Raw genomic sequence first — 12,357 nt, forward strand, 5'->3', positions numbered from 1 at the left:
CATCTCCCAGTCTGACCAGTTAAGACCAGGCTGGAAATGGCTGGAAACCAGCCTGGAAATGGCCAACACCCCTCTAAAACCAGCCTGGTCGACCAGCTAAAACCAGCCAACCAGCCTAGGCTGATTCAAGCTGTTTTTTTCAGTAGTGATTTTTGACAAAATGGTCTAAAATTATAGTTTACAAGTGCCTAAGTGGGATTCGAACCCCTTTCTTTATGAAAAGAAAGAAAAATCTGATTGGCTCTGACATTACTTTCACCAGTGAGCAGGTACGTCAATCTGATTGGCTGGTCTCTCGTGCGCGTATTCAGTCTCTCTGTGTTTGCTTGACTTTTGTCCACACTGGCGCCTCAAACCTTTCCTGCTTTTGCTCTCCAGAGATCCTCCTGGTAAATTGATTATTCCAGAATGTTGATATGGTTTATATATTGCTACACTATTTAGTAACAATACAAGAAAAACTATGAGGTTAAGGTAAATTCTATAATAAATACTAATGTTTTTGAGAGTTAGGTATACTGTTTTAGGCTAGTATTATTAACAAGTTGTTAATGAATGCTTTAGCATACTGTAGTATTAAGAATAGTGAACTGATCAAATAAAATACAGAGTGTAGTTTTTCTACAATAAAGTGTGGTGAATTGTAGTATAATATACCCTAAATTGTAAAAAAACTACTGCACTGGGTCATTTGTTTATATAACACTTGTGTTACCATAGCAACTATAATATGACCCCAACAGATTAATTGAAGTACTTTACTATAGTACTGTTCAAAACACTGTCCATGCCAATAGATGTGTTCAGGGGCCCTGTGGAACAACTTTACCTCAAAATGAAGAGGATGACATGGAAAATGTCCTCCACAATCTCATCAATAATGTGGAAGACAGCAGAGACGTGTTCACTTTATTTTAGTTGACATGATAAAATGGGATTGATAGTGAGATTTATTTAAAGAGTGAATAGTACAGTAGGCTATAATACCTAATCAAGTTTTTCCTTATTTTTATCACAGTTACATTTCTGCTTGCGTTAGTTATATTTTTGTTGAAATGTTTTTTATTTGATTAGTATGGTGAACCTTTTGGATGTTTAATAAATGTTTGTAAAACAAAATGCATTATTTACATCCAACATCTATTCTCTGTGTCTTTAAGTGTTTGTAACTGGAAATATCTCATCATATAACATACAGCCAAAATGTTATGGTTTATTAGATAAAAAATGTAATATGTAAGTCTGATTTAGTATTTTGGTTATTGTTAATAAATAGTGCCTCAATATAAATCATATCAAAAAGCACGAAAGGAACAGGGAACACAAGACACAAATTCTGTATATAATCTCTGAGAGCGCGCAGGAAAATGTGTGTGTGAGCAGTGCATATTTGAGAGCGAGAAAATTTGAGCATGAGCAGCGTATATTTGTGCGCTCGCAAGCAGTTTTGTCCACAAACAAAGGAAATCGGTGCACGAGCATCACACAAGGTAGAGAGCAAAGTTCTTCATTGTTATGTGAAGAAAACAACGTTATTGTTTGTATGAAGTAGCCTAATTCATTGAGAGTATGTGCCACAATTTTACATTGCTGCTAGACAGATTTGCATCACCATCTCTTCAGCACACACAAGTTGATCACCGAAGACATAACAAAGCACAATTAAACTTAATGAACTAGACAGCAGTAGACCTGCAGTTTCTGTGTGATGTGAGGCAAAATGGACTCTATTGTGGTGGAACTTCTTGTGCAATATGCTGTGTAGACAAGACACAGTACTGTTTAGCACATTACAGACAATTACATTTGTGTTTTTATATATCTGAGCAATGTTCTTTCATAAAAAAAGGTTTGTTTAATAAATACAGATCTTACCACCATACATAATCTGTTTACATTTTATTTTTCTGTTAAAAAGACTCGAAAATCCAACTATAGGACTTTGGACTTGACTTGAGACTTGTTGCCTTTGAATTGGGACTTGACTCGCGACTTGAGGGCAATGAATTGAGACTTACTTGTGACTTGCCAAACAATGACTTGGTCCCACCTCTGGTAGGTAGTGCTGTTGCCTCACAGCAAGAAGGTCGCTGGTTCAATCCTCAGCTCAGTTGGCGTTTCAGTGTGGAGTTTGCATGTTCTCCTGGTGTTGGCGTGGGTTTCCTCCGGATGCTCCGGTTTCCCTCACAGTCCAGAGACATGTGGTACAGGTGAATTGGGTAGGCTAAATTGTCCATATGAGTGTGTTTGAATGAGTGTTTGTGGATGTTTACCAGAGTTGGGTTGCTGCTGGAAGGTCATCTGCTGTGTAAAAATGTGCTGTATGAGTTGGCAGTTCATTCCGCTGTGGTGACCCCAGATTAATAAAGGGACTAAGCAGACAAGAAAATGAATGAATGATTCAGTCTTCTTTGAAATTTTAATTATTTTTCAAATATTTCCTAAGTGATGTTTAACACAGCAAAAAATGTCACAGTTATAACTTTGTTAACTTTTCTAATGAACCTGTTAAGCCTTTAAAGGTGCTTTCACACTTGCCTTATTTAGTTTAATTGAATCGCACTAGAGTTCGTTTTCCCTTTTGGTACGGTTCGTTTGGGCAGGTGAGAATGCAGCAATCGTACTCGAGTGCGCACCAAATAAGCGTACCGAGACCTGCTTGAAGAGGTGGTCTCGGTACGCTTTCGAACAAACTCTGGAGCGGTTCGTTTGTGGTAAGAATATGAACCGTACTAAAACAGGTTTAACCGCAAAAAGTACTGCGGCTTTTGGACTAATCCAGCTGCCGTAGGACGATGCGCTGTGCATTATGGGATATAGAGGAAAAATATTTGTTGACAGCGCTTTAACAACAGAGAGAGAGAGAAAGGGGAAAACATTACCTGATGGATCGTTGGTAATATTTATGCAAGATGACCATGTCGCAGTTTGGCTAAATGAATTCACGCCTCCTCCAAAAGTGACGTGCGATGCATTAAAATCCTGTTTTCCAGCCGCGGCTGCGCTTCATTCTCGAAATGTATAGTCTGTCTAAAGCAGGGATACAATCAGTCAGAGCAGTCGTCCCTTCATAGTAAAAAGCAAAATTTTGTGTCTGCTGGTTTTGTTTACCTGTGGAAGTTCATTGGCAAGCACCCTAAATTGCAACGGAAGCTGAATAATAGTGTCTTGCTAAATAACTAAGAATTAGTTTTTAAAAATCTTCCCCTTAAACAGCACTTACATATGTTTTTGCAGTGGCTGAATGAAGTTGACAGGAAAACTTCAAATGAAGTAAGTAAAAGTGCAATTTATAGGAAAAAGACTTTCCTATATGTATGCATAAATTATTTGTTTTGTTTTTTATTACTCCTACAGGTTTGGAGCAACATGAGGTTAGTGTTGAATTTTTTAAATATTTTTTGCTTTAGATTGAGTTTATTTATTAATTAATCAATTAATTAATTTAGTTTTGTATTGGATATGTGATAAATTGTGTTAAAATTGTGATAAATGTTGGCAGTTGCTTTAAAAGTATGCTATATACCATGGGGGTCAAACTCAGTTCCTGGAGGACTGCAGCGCAGCAGAGTTTAGTACCCACCCTGCTTCAACATTACCTGTAGATTTCTAACAAGCCTTAATCAGTTTGATTAGGTGTGTTTAATTAGAGTTATAGCTTAAAGTCCCGGTCACACTGCACTATTCTCCCTATATAGACTTCCATTCATTAGCATGTGAATGCTGCAGACCTGTTTGCAGTTTGCAGTCTAAAGTTTCACTGTTTGCAGCATTGGAAAGTTCAAGCTTGGAGAACTCTGACATGCAAAATCACATCATGTGATTGCTTGAGACCAATCAAAAATCAAAACATGATCTCTCTAGAGGGAAATTTAAACCAGTCGTTCACTTTTTAATCTCTAATAATTTTGTTTAATCCCACTCCTTTTTGCAGTGCCGTATGACAGAATTTTACATGTTCAAACGTTGGTGTCACCGCAGCCTTACTGTGCAGACCTGTGGCTCTCAGTAATATGTAAGACAATAATTGACACCTGTGCTATATACACAACATGTATTGTTTATTAATTTAACCTTTTTGTTTCATTGTAAATAGAATATGGATTTATTTCTGCTGATTTCTTAATTTTGTTATACCTTTTCTGTTGTATATTTGTTTGCTGTTTCCAGTTAGTTACCACTACTGCTCTATTACAGTAATTAACTGGCAACACTGTTGCCAGCTAATCACTGTAATGGTTCGGTTACAGTAAATAACTGGCAACACTGTTGCCAGCTACTAACTGTAATGGATTAGTTTGTAACCAATTATAATGTAGATTAAAGTGGCCGCATATCTACACCATTATTACTGTAACAAATTATCCCATCATTATAATGTAGAGAGTTATAATCTAGATTACAGTGCTCGCGTATCTTCTGCACCATTATAGGTAACGGATTAGCTTAACGGGAGAAAGATTCATTTGAACGGGGTTTCAAACAAATGGACTCTTTAAATCCGAACAAGCGAATCGTCCAGCGATCGTTCGAGGGGACAGTTGAGTTTATTATGACTATTGCTACCAGAATAAAAACTCATTTATATTTAAGCAGGGTAACAAAGATCGAAGTTATACACAGGCACCTTTCTTTATACAAAATTTAATTTTATTGACTATTCTAACAGAAACTAACACTAACACACATTCATACAAGTGTAGAGAAGGGTAAAGAAAGTAAAGTAAGAAGCTGAGAGAATGTAATAATAGGAAAACCTCTGAACTTTTAAGAGCAAACCAAGCAAACCAAACATTATCAATTTAACCTTTCTAGGGTCTCTTTAATGTTGCATTTAATTTATACCAGTTCAGATGGAAGTGTACTTGCCTGTGTTTGGATGTGAAGAAGCTCCCTTTGTCGAGCACATGGCTGGTGGGTTGTCCTTGGTCCTCACGAGGTTTGAAGTGGGGTGCAGTCGATTGTTTCAACTTGAAGCGGCAAAGGAACAGTCGTGCTGACAACTGGTTTGCGAAGCACTAACTTAACTAGAATCTCGATGGAAAATAAAGAAAAGAAGGCATCGGAGATGTGAATGTCTGAGCTGTGCAATTAACCCTTTCCGTCTGGGTCTCCGCCTGCTTTCTTGGAGGTTTCTCTGCTTAGATCTCGTCCTTAGGGTTTCTCTTTTTGTCTTGCTTTGCTCAGCTTTTCTTGACTTGACAACTTGAAGAGAGAGTAACTTTTCAGAAGAAGAGTTAAAGAGCGAGATGAGTTTTAGAGGGATGAACTCTTTCTGAAGAAGGGCGTAGAAGAAGAGAGAAGTTAAAGAGGTTGAAGAGTTGACTTGATTGACTTGAGGAGTAAAGAGAGGAGGCGTGGCTGTGGCCACAAGCTTTATAGGGAGGGTTCGTATCCAACCTCCATGGAAAGTTCACCAATCAGAAACTAACTTCCCTGAATCATGGCTTTATGACTCTTTGTTCAAAGTAGAGGAATTGGCATAGGCAAACATACATGCAAACTGAGGCAGAAAAGTTCAAGTCTCTTAAAAATGTTAATATGTTGCACTCGTATTAACATAAAATTTCAATAATCGTTCAGTAAAGCAAATTAGCTTCAAAACAACTCCAAGCATAAACAGTTTATGAGCTTGTTCAGCTTCAGTAGAGTTAAACATTGTATGCAGAAGTATTAAAACCATAATATTAATACAGGAGTAAGGAAAACGTTGCAAAACACATGATTACACAAAGAGAGAATAAAGTTTACATTAAAACATCAGTCTTAAGCAAAGAGCTTATAGAAGTCCTGATCCATTCTTTGTGCTGTGCTGTCGGCACATTCCTTTGGCTCATAAATAATTATGCAAAATAATAAAAGCAAAATGATTATGTGTCTGGTATGTCATCTTTGTTACAAGTTACAGTAATTAACTGGCAACACTGTTGCCAGCTAATGGTTCAGATACAGTAACTAACTGGCAAAATTGTTGCCAGCTACTTACTGTAACCAAACTTTTACAGTGAGCAGCTGGCAACAGTGTTGCCAGTATTTTACTGTAAAAAAGCCGGGTAAGGTCTAACAGTGTTCAGAAACCATATAATTACATACTTATAACAGCAGTTTAATTCAAACACTTAACTATAGTATGGTTCAAAATCATTAGTTTTTATTATAGTTTTTTTTTTTTTCATTTAAGTAGCTTAGAGTATTTACAGTCTTAATGGCAGGACAATATATTTTAGTTCAGTAGAAAACTGTCCTCATTATATTTCTATCTTTTTCTCTTTTGTAATATGGTATGGATTTAAAAAATATGGACTTTCCTTTATGTCTCCCATTCAGTTTTTTTCTACTTCCTGCTCTCCATCTTAATTTCAATTTTATATTCCACACCAGGCCAATAAAAAATCCTTAGAAAAAATCCTTAGTGTTGTCCCCTGTTGAGAAATTCTCATTCTCATTTAAACTCAAGTGTGCATCGGGTTGTGACAACTACTTAAGATTTTTGTAACAATAAAAATTTATGTAATATAATTATAAAAACGGCTAAAATATTGTCAATATTGTCACTGTACTATAAGCACAAGCAGTCGTTTAGTGTGTTTGTGTGAGAGAGGGAAAAAATTATTTGCAGCTCCAAAAAAATAAATAATAATAATAAAACTTTCTAAGACTTTAATTATACTGGCCACTAAAAGAAACTTCAGTCAAGGGTGCTGTTGTTTTGCTCCAGTAATATCTTTAGAGAACATAATAGTCACGAATCCATACATAGGCAGAGAGATTAGTGTGGTGTAGGAAGAACTGGAATAGACGTCTGTCCAGGCTGACACAGGTTAAAGATTTTGATGTCTTCAACTGGAGATTCCAGAGAAACTGCCATTTAAAAAAATGAAAGAAAAAAACATGTTACTCAGTAGGAAAATTTCATCAGGTACGTTTTTACTATTACAAAGTACAACTCCAAGGTAAATTTTAAATTCAATCCACAGTTTCGGTACCATAAAATTGCCACAATTTGTGACTCATTACTTAGAATATTAAGTTAACATGGTATTTTGTGAGGAATTAAATGATCTTGTTTGGATTTCTTTTTATTGTGAAATTCTAAAAAACCTAATAATATAGAATAAAAAAATTAAATGCGTTATTAAACATTTGTTTAGATACTGTTACGAGTAAACTGCAGTAACCACAATCAAGAGAGAAGCATGTAGACAAAATAGGAAAATTAAAAAAAATGCACACCAGAACATAGCACAACAATCAGAAAAAGACACTGGTATTAGAACAAAGGAAATCAGAAACAGAACCAGTGAAAACAAAAAACTAACTTGACTGGCGACAGATCGAGTGAGCAACTTACGAAATGGCAAAGCTTTTCCCATTCAATGCTATGGAGCGTCTCTGGCGAGGAGTTCATCCCTAAATGTAGAAACAAATAGAGCAACAAAATTCACATCGTTAACATTTTAATGTGTTAAAAATCTTGTTTAAAGTTATCTCGATGATACATAATGCTATTTGCGAACAGTTTCTCATAACATTACCTTAGCCTAGCCTACACGTTAGCTGGAGCAATATATTGCATATGTTTTTATGCTCATTCCAAATCGATTTGACAGATCATTTTATACTTTTACACAAGTTAGAAAGCATTGAAGTCATAATGAAGTTATTCATGTTGAAATCGCCAAATAAATAACCAAAACAGCTTTTCATTTACCTTCATAGATTAGCTGCTGCCAATGGCCTGAGCACGTACAGGGCGACCTGCAGGCTCATAAAAAATGTATAGGAAGAGGTAAAGTGTTAATTTACACATCTAAAGTTACAATTTAACATTAACTCTTGGAAAAACAACAAATAAAACATGTAAACCGTTGAATATAAAGTACTAACCTTCAGATAAGCATTCCGTCCGTTGTCTTATGTTCGTTACTTGATTCAAATGATGAGCACGCGCACGCATGCACCACGCTGACTCGCGCAGAAGAACCGACTCAGTGTCCTCCAATCAAGTTTTAGCATCGAACCAATGTTATGATTTCGACCAAATACGGCGGGTGGCCTAAATGTTGAAGAGTCAACTTCATTTCGACATTAAATCAGTGTTATATTCTCGATGTATTAACCTTCCGACATACCGACGAAATAAAGAACATTGATTCAATGTCGAAATTTGATCGACGTCTGATACTGATTATTATAACCAATAACCAACATTGATTCAATGTGGGCTTGCTATCTGGGATGGTAAAACAATAGTAAAACAATGGTAAAAACAATACTAAAACGATGATAAAATGATGCTAAAACAATAGTAAAACAATGGTAAGACGATGGTTAAACGATGGTAAAACAATGGTAAAACGATAGTAAAGCCATAGTAAAACATTGGTAGAGCGATGGTAAAACAATGATAAAAAGATAATAAAATGATGGTAAAACAATAGTAAAATGATGGTAAAACAAAGATAAAACATTAGTAAAACAATGGTAAAACAATAGTAAAACTATGATAAATTGATAGTAAAACAATAGTAAAACGATGGTAAAACAATTCAGCTTTTTTTTATTTGTATAGCGCTTTTACAATGTAGATTGTGTCAAAACAGCTTCACATAAATGGTCATAGTAACTGGAACAGTGTGGTTCAGTAACTGGAACAGTGTGGTTCAGGTTTTAGTGTTTAAGTTCAGTTCAGTTCAGTTTAGCTCAGTTCAGTGTGATTTAATCATTACTGAGAGTTCAAACACTGAAGAGCAAATTCATCGATGCGTAGCTCTACCAATCCTGAACCATGCGAGGCAGTGGCGACAGCGGAGAGGGAAAAAAAAAACTTCACCTGATGGGAGTGAAGAAAAAAAACCTTGAGAGAACCAGACTCAGTTGGGCACGACCATTTTAATTTCTCCGCTGGCCAAAAGTCTAGTGCAGAACTTCATTCGCCGTGGTTTAAGCTGGAAGATGGCCTCAATGAAGACTCGTCTGTCCCTGGAGCGTTGCTGGAATCAGACACATGTTCTCCACTCCCCACGACCATCAGCGCAGCAGCAGCTCAGGATATGGCCTGGTCCCAGATATGGAATCCTTGGGATCATCACGTCGCTGGTCTTGGATCCAATCAGTGACTCCGCATAATATGAGGACCTCGGGATGAGTATCCCCAGGTGAAAATAGAGAATAAAGAGAATAATTAGCGTAGCTGCTGTTCATAGTGTATATAAGCAAGATGCAGAAGCCAGTGTGGAACCCGCTAGGTGATGCATTGAGTGTATGCTTTACTAAACAGATAGGTCTTTAATCTAGTTTTGAACTGGGAGAGTGTGTCTGAGCCTCGGACGTTATCAGGAAGGCTATTCCAGAGTGTAGGAGCCATGAAAGAGAAGGCTCGACCTCCTTTACTTGATTTTGCTATTCTAGGTACTACCAGAAGCCCTGAATTTTGAGATCTTAAAGAGCGAGTTGGTTTGTAGCGAGACAGAAGGTTGGTTAGATAAACAGGAGCTAGATTATTTAGAGCTTTATAGGTGAGAAGTAATATTTTAAATTCAATACGAAACTTAACAGGCAGCCAGTGTAAGGAGGATAAAATTGGGGTTATATGATCATATTTTCTAGACCTGGTCAGAACTCTGGCTGCTGCATTTTGTACTAATTGAAGTTTGTTAATAGAGGATGCTGGGCAGCCAGCAAATAGAGCATTACAGTAATCCAGTCTCGAAGTCATAAAAGCATGGACTAGCTTTTCTGCATCTGAGATGGATAGCATATTTAGTAATTTAGCGATATTTCTCAGATGAAAGAAGGCAGTTTTTGTGACATGGGATATATGGTTTTTAAAAGTTAGATTGCTGTCTAATATGACACCCAGATCTTTTATAGTAGAGCTAAAGCTAACTTTGTATCCCTCTAATTGTAAATTGAGTTGCGAGATCTGCTGTGTGCAAGATTTAGGCCCAATAAGTAATAATTCTGTTTTGTCTGAGTTTAAGAGAAGAAAATTGTTGGTCATCCAGTCTTTGATGTCTTTGATACATTCAGTTAGTTTAGACAGTTCAGACGTCTCGTCAGGTTTAGTGGAAATATATAATTGAGTATCATCTGCATAGCAGTGAAAGCTGATCCCATGTCTTCTAATAATGTCTCCCAGAGGTAGCATGTAAATTGTAAACAGTAAAGGGCCTAAAACTGATCCTTGAGGCACCCCATACTTTACTGGGCAGATTTGTGAAGGCTGTCCATTAAGATTCACAAACTGGTAGCGGTCAGTTAAGTATGACTTAAACCATTGTAGAGCCTGTCCCTGGACACCTGTAGACTTTAAGCGATTTATGAGGATATTGTGGTCAATGGTATCAAATGCCGCACTAAGATCGAGTAAAACTAATAGCGAGACGCACCCTCGGTCAGCAGCTAAGAGTAAATCGTTGGTTATTTTCACTAAGGCGGTTTCTGTACTGTGGTGAGCCCTGAAACCTGACTGAAACACTTCAAAAATATTGTTCGTCTGCAGATAAGAGCATAATTGAGTGGAAACAACTTTTTCTAGTATTTTAGACATAAATGGAAGATTAGAAATAGGCCTATAGTTAGCTAAGTTGTTGGTGTCTAGTTGCGGTTTCTTAATAATAGGCTTAATAACAGCTAGCTTGTAAGAATTTGGAACATGGCCTATAGATAAAGAAGAGTTGATAATGTTAAGAAGAGGTTCTCCTATAGCAGGTAGCAGCTCTTTCAGTAATTTTGTTGGAATTGAGTCCAGCATACACGTAGCTGGTTTAGAGCTATTTATAATTTTTACTAACTCTTCATGTTCTATGATTTTGAAGCAGTGTAGGTTATTATTATGATTTAATGAAATATTTACAGGATTTGGAGTATAAGCCGGTGCAGAAAGTTTGGCATCTCCTATTTTCTGTCTACAGCCTTCTATTTTATTACTGAAAAAATTCATGAAATCATCACTACTAATTTGCGGTGGAGTAGTTTGTTCCAAGGATGACCGATTATTTGCTAATTTAGAGATGGTGTTAAATAAAAATCTAGGATTGTTATGATTATTTTCTATCAGTTTGCGCAGGTGCTCGGTCCTGGCAGATTTTAGAGCCCTCCTATAGCTGGACATACTGTCTTTGTACGCAATTCTAAAGACCTCTAAATTAGTTTTTTTCCATTTACGTTCCAGGGCGCGGGTTGCTGTTTTGAGCGCACGAGTATGACTATTATACCATGGTATAGTTTTAATCTCTCTAGCCTTTTTTAATTTGATGGGTGCCACAGTAAAACAATGGTTAAACGATAGTAAAACGATGGTAAACGATCGTTTTACCATCGTTTTACTATCCTTTTACCAAAACGATGGTAAAACGATTGTTTTACTATCGTTTTACCATCGTTAAACCATTGTTTTACTACCAAGTTACTAGTGAACTGTTGTAAAACCTGTTACCATAGAATGAATGGACAAAGTCTGAATCCAATTGCAAATGATTTAATGTAAACATATAAAGGTGGAGATAACTGATGCAGCCAGCACCAGAACCTGGGAAAATGCAGCCACAATACAGATCGAGTCCAGATAAACTGACAAGGATCCTGGCGAAACACAGAGACAAGAACACACGCACAAGTAACAAACTGACAATACAGAGCTGGGTCTAGCTCTATAGAAGTGCTGAGTAAAGCTGCAACTGCTAAACAGAACAGCTGATCCAAGATCACATGATAAACATACACATGCAACCAGGGGTCCGTTCTTCGTACGTGGATTATTCAGTTAGCTGGATTTGGATGTTGACAATTTGACACGATCCAGGATCGTTTCGTTCTTCCAAGCTGATCCGACAGTTTTTGTCATAGCAACAGTTCTGGTAGATCAAACTTGCTCGGCAGCAGGCTCAATTCATATAAACAGGATTAGATCGTCTCAGTTCATGCAAAGAAAATACTGAAAGTATGTAGCAAATGCTGATATTTTCTTACAGTAGTAGTTATATACACACACACACACACACACACACACACACACACACACACACATATATATATATATATATATATATATATATATATATATATATATATATATATATATATATATATTTATATATAGAACCTGGGCCGCAACCCATTACTGAGAAATATCCATACACACTCATTCACACAGGTATACAAACAATTTAGCCTACCCAAATCACCTATACCACATGTCTTTGGACTTGTGGGGAAAACCCATGTGAACACGGGGAGAACATGCAAACTTCAAACTTCACACACACTGACCCAGCCGAGACTCGAACCATCGACCTTCTTGCTGTGAGGCGATCGTGCTACTAACTGCAAAATATTTAGCATTTTTTTTGCAAA

The 12,357-nt window shown here is 36.8% G+C and overlaps 1 protein-coding gene and 1 long non-coding RNA gene across 5 annotated transcripts in view; both read right to left on the reverse strand.

Annotated features, from left to right (window-relative positions):
• dnajb1a (DnaJ heat shock protein family (Hsp40) member B1a) overlaps positions 1-5,351 on the reverse strand; it is a 34,766-nt gene extending 29,415 nt beyond the window's left edge. Inside the window, exons 1-3 of the mRNA XM_087242513.1 lie at positions 4,870-5,351; positions 2,883-3,030; positions 2,274-2,372 (exon numbers count right to left, since the gene is read on the reverse strand). The gene's annotated coding sequence lies outside the window, so the exon portion shown is untranslated. The remainder of the gene's footprint in view (positions 1-2,273; positions 2,373-2,882; positions 3,031-4,869) is intronic.
• Positions 5,352-5,606: 255 nt separating this feature from the next.
• LOC147846036 (uncharacterized) overlaps positions 5,607-12,357 on the reverse strand; it is a 249,001-nt gene continuing 242,250 nt past the window's right edge. For 2 of the 4 annotated variants that reach the window (XR_015481220.1, XR_015481226.1), the window contains one exon: positions 11,502-11,586. This is a non-coding gene — a long non-coding RNA (uncharacterized LOC147846036). Of the gene's footprint in view, positions 6,862-11,501; positions 11,587-12,357 lie in introns of those variants that run through there. The other 2 variants (XR_015481218.1, XR_015481222.1) reach the window with 2 other exon arrangements.

The sequence above is a fragment of the Danio rerio genome, chromosome 3, assembly GCF_052040795.2.
Source record: "Danio rerio strain M-AB ecotype USA chromosome 3, GRCz13ab, whole genome shotgun sequence".
NCBI classification, from domain to species: Eukaryota; Metazoa; Chordata; class Actinopteri; order Cypriniformes; family Danionidae; genus Danio; species Danio rerio.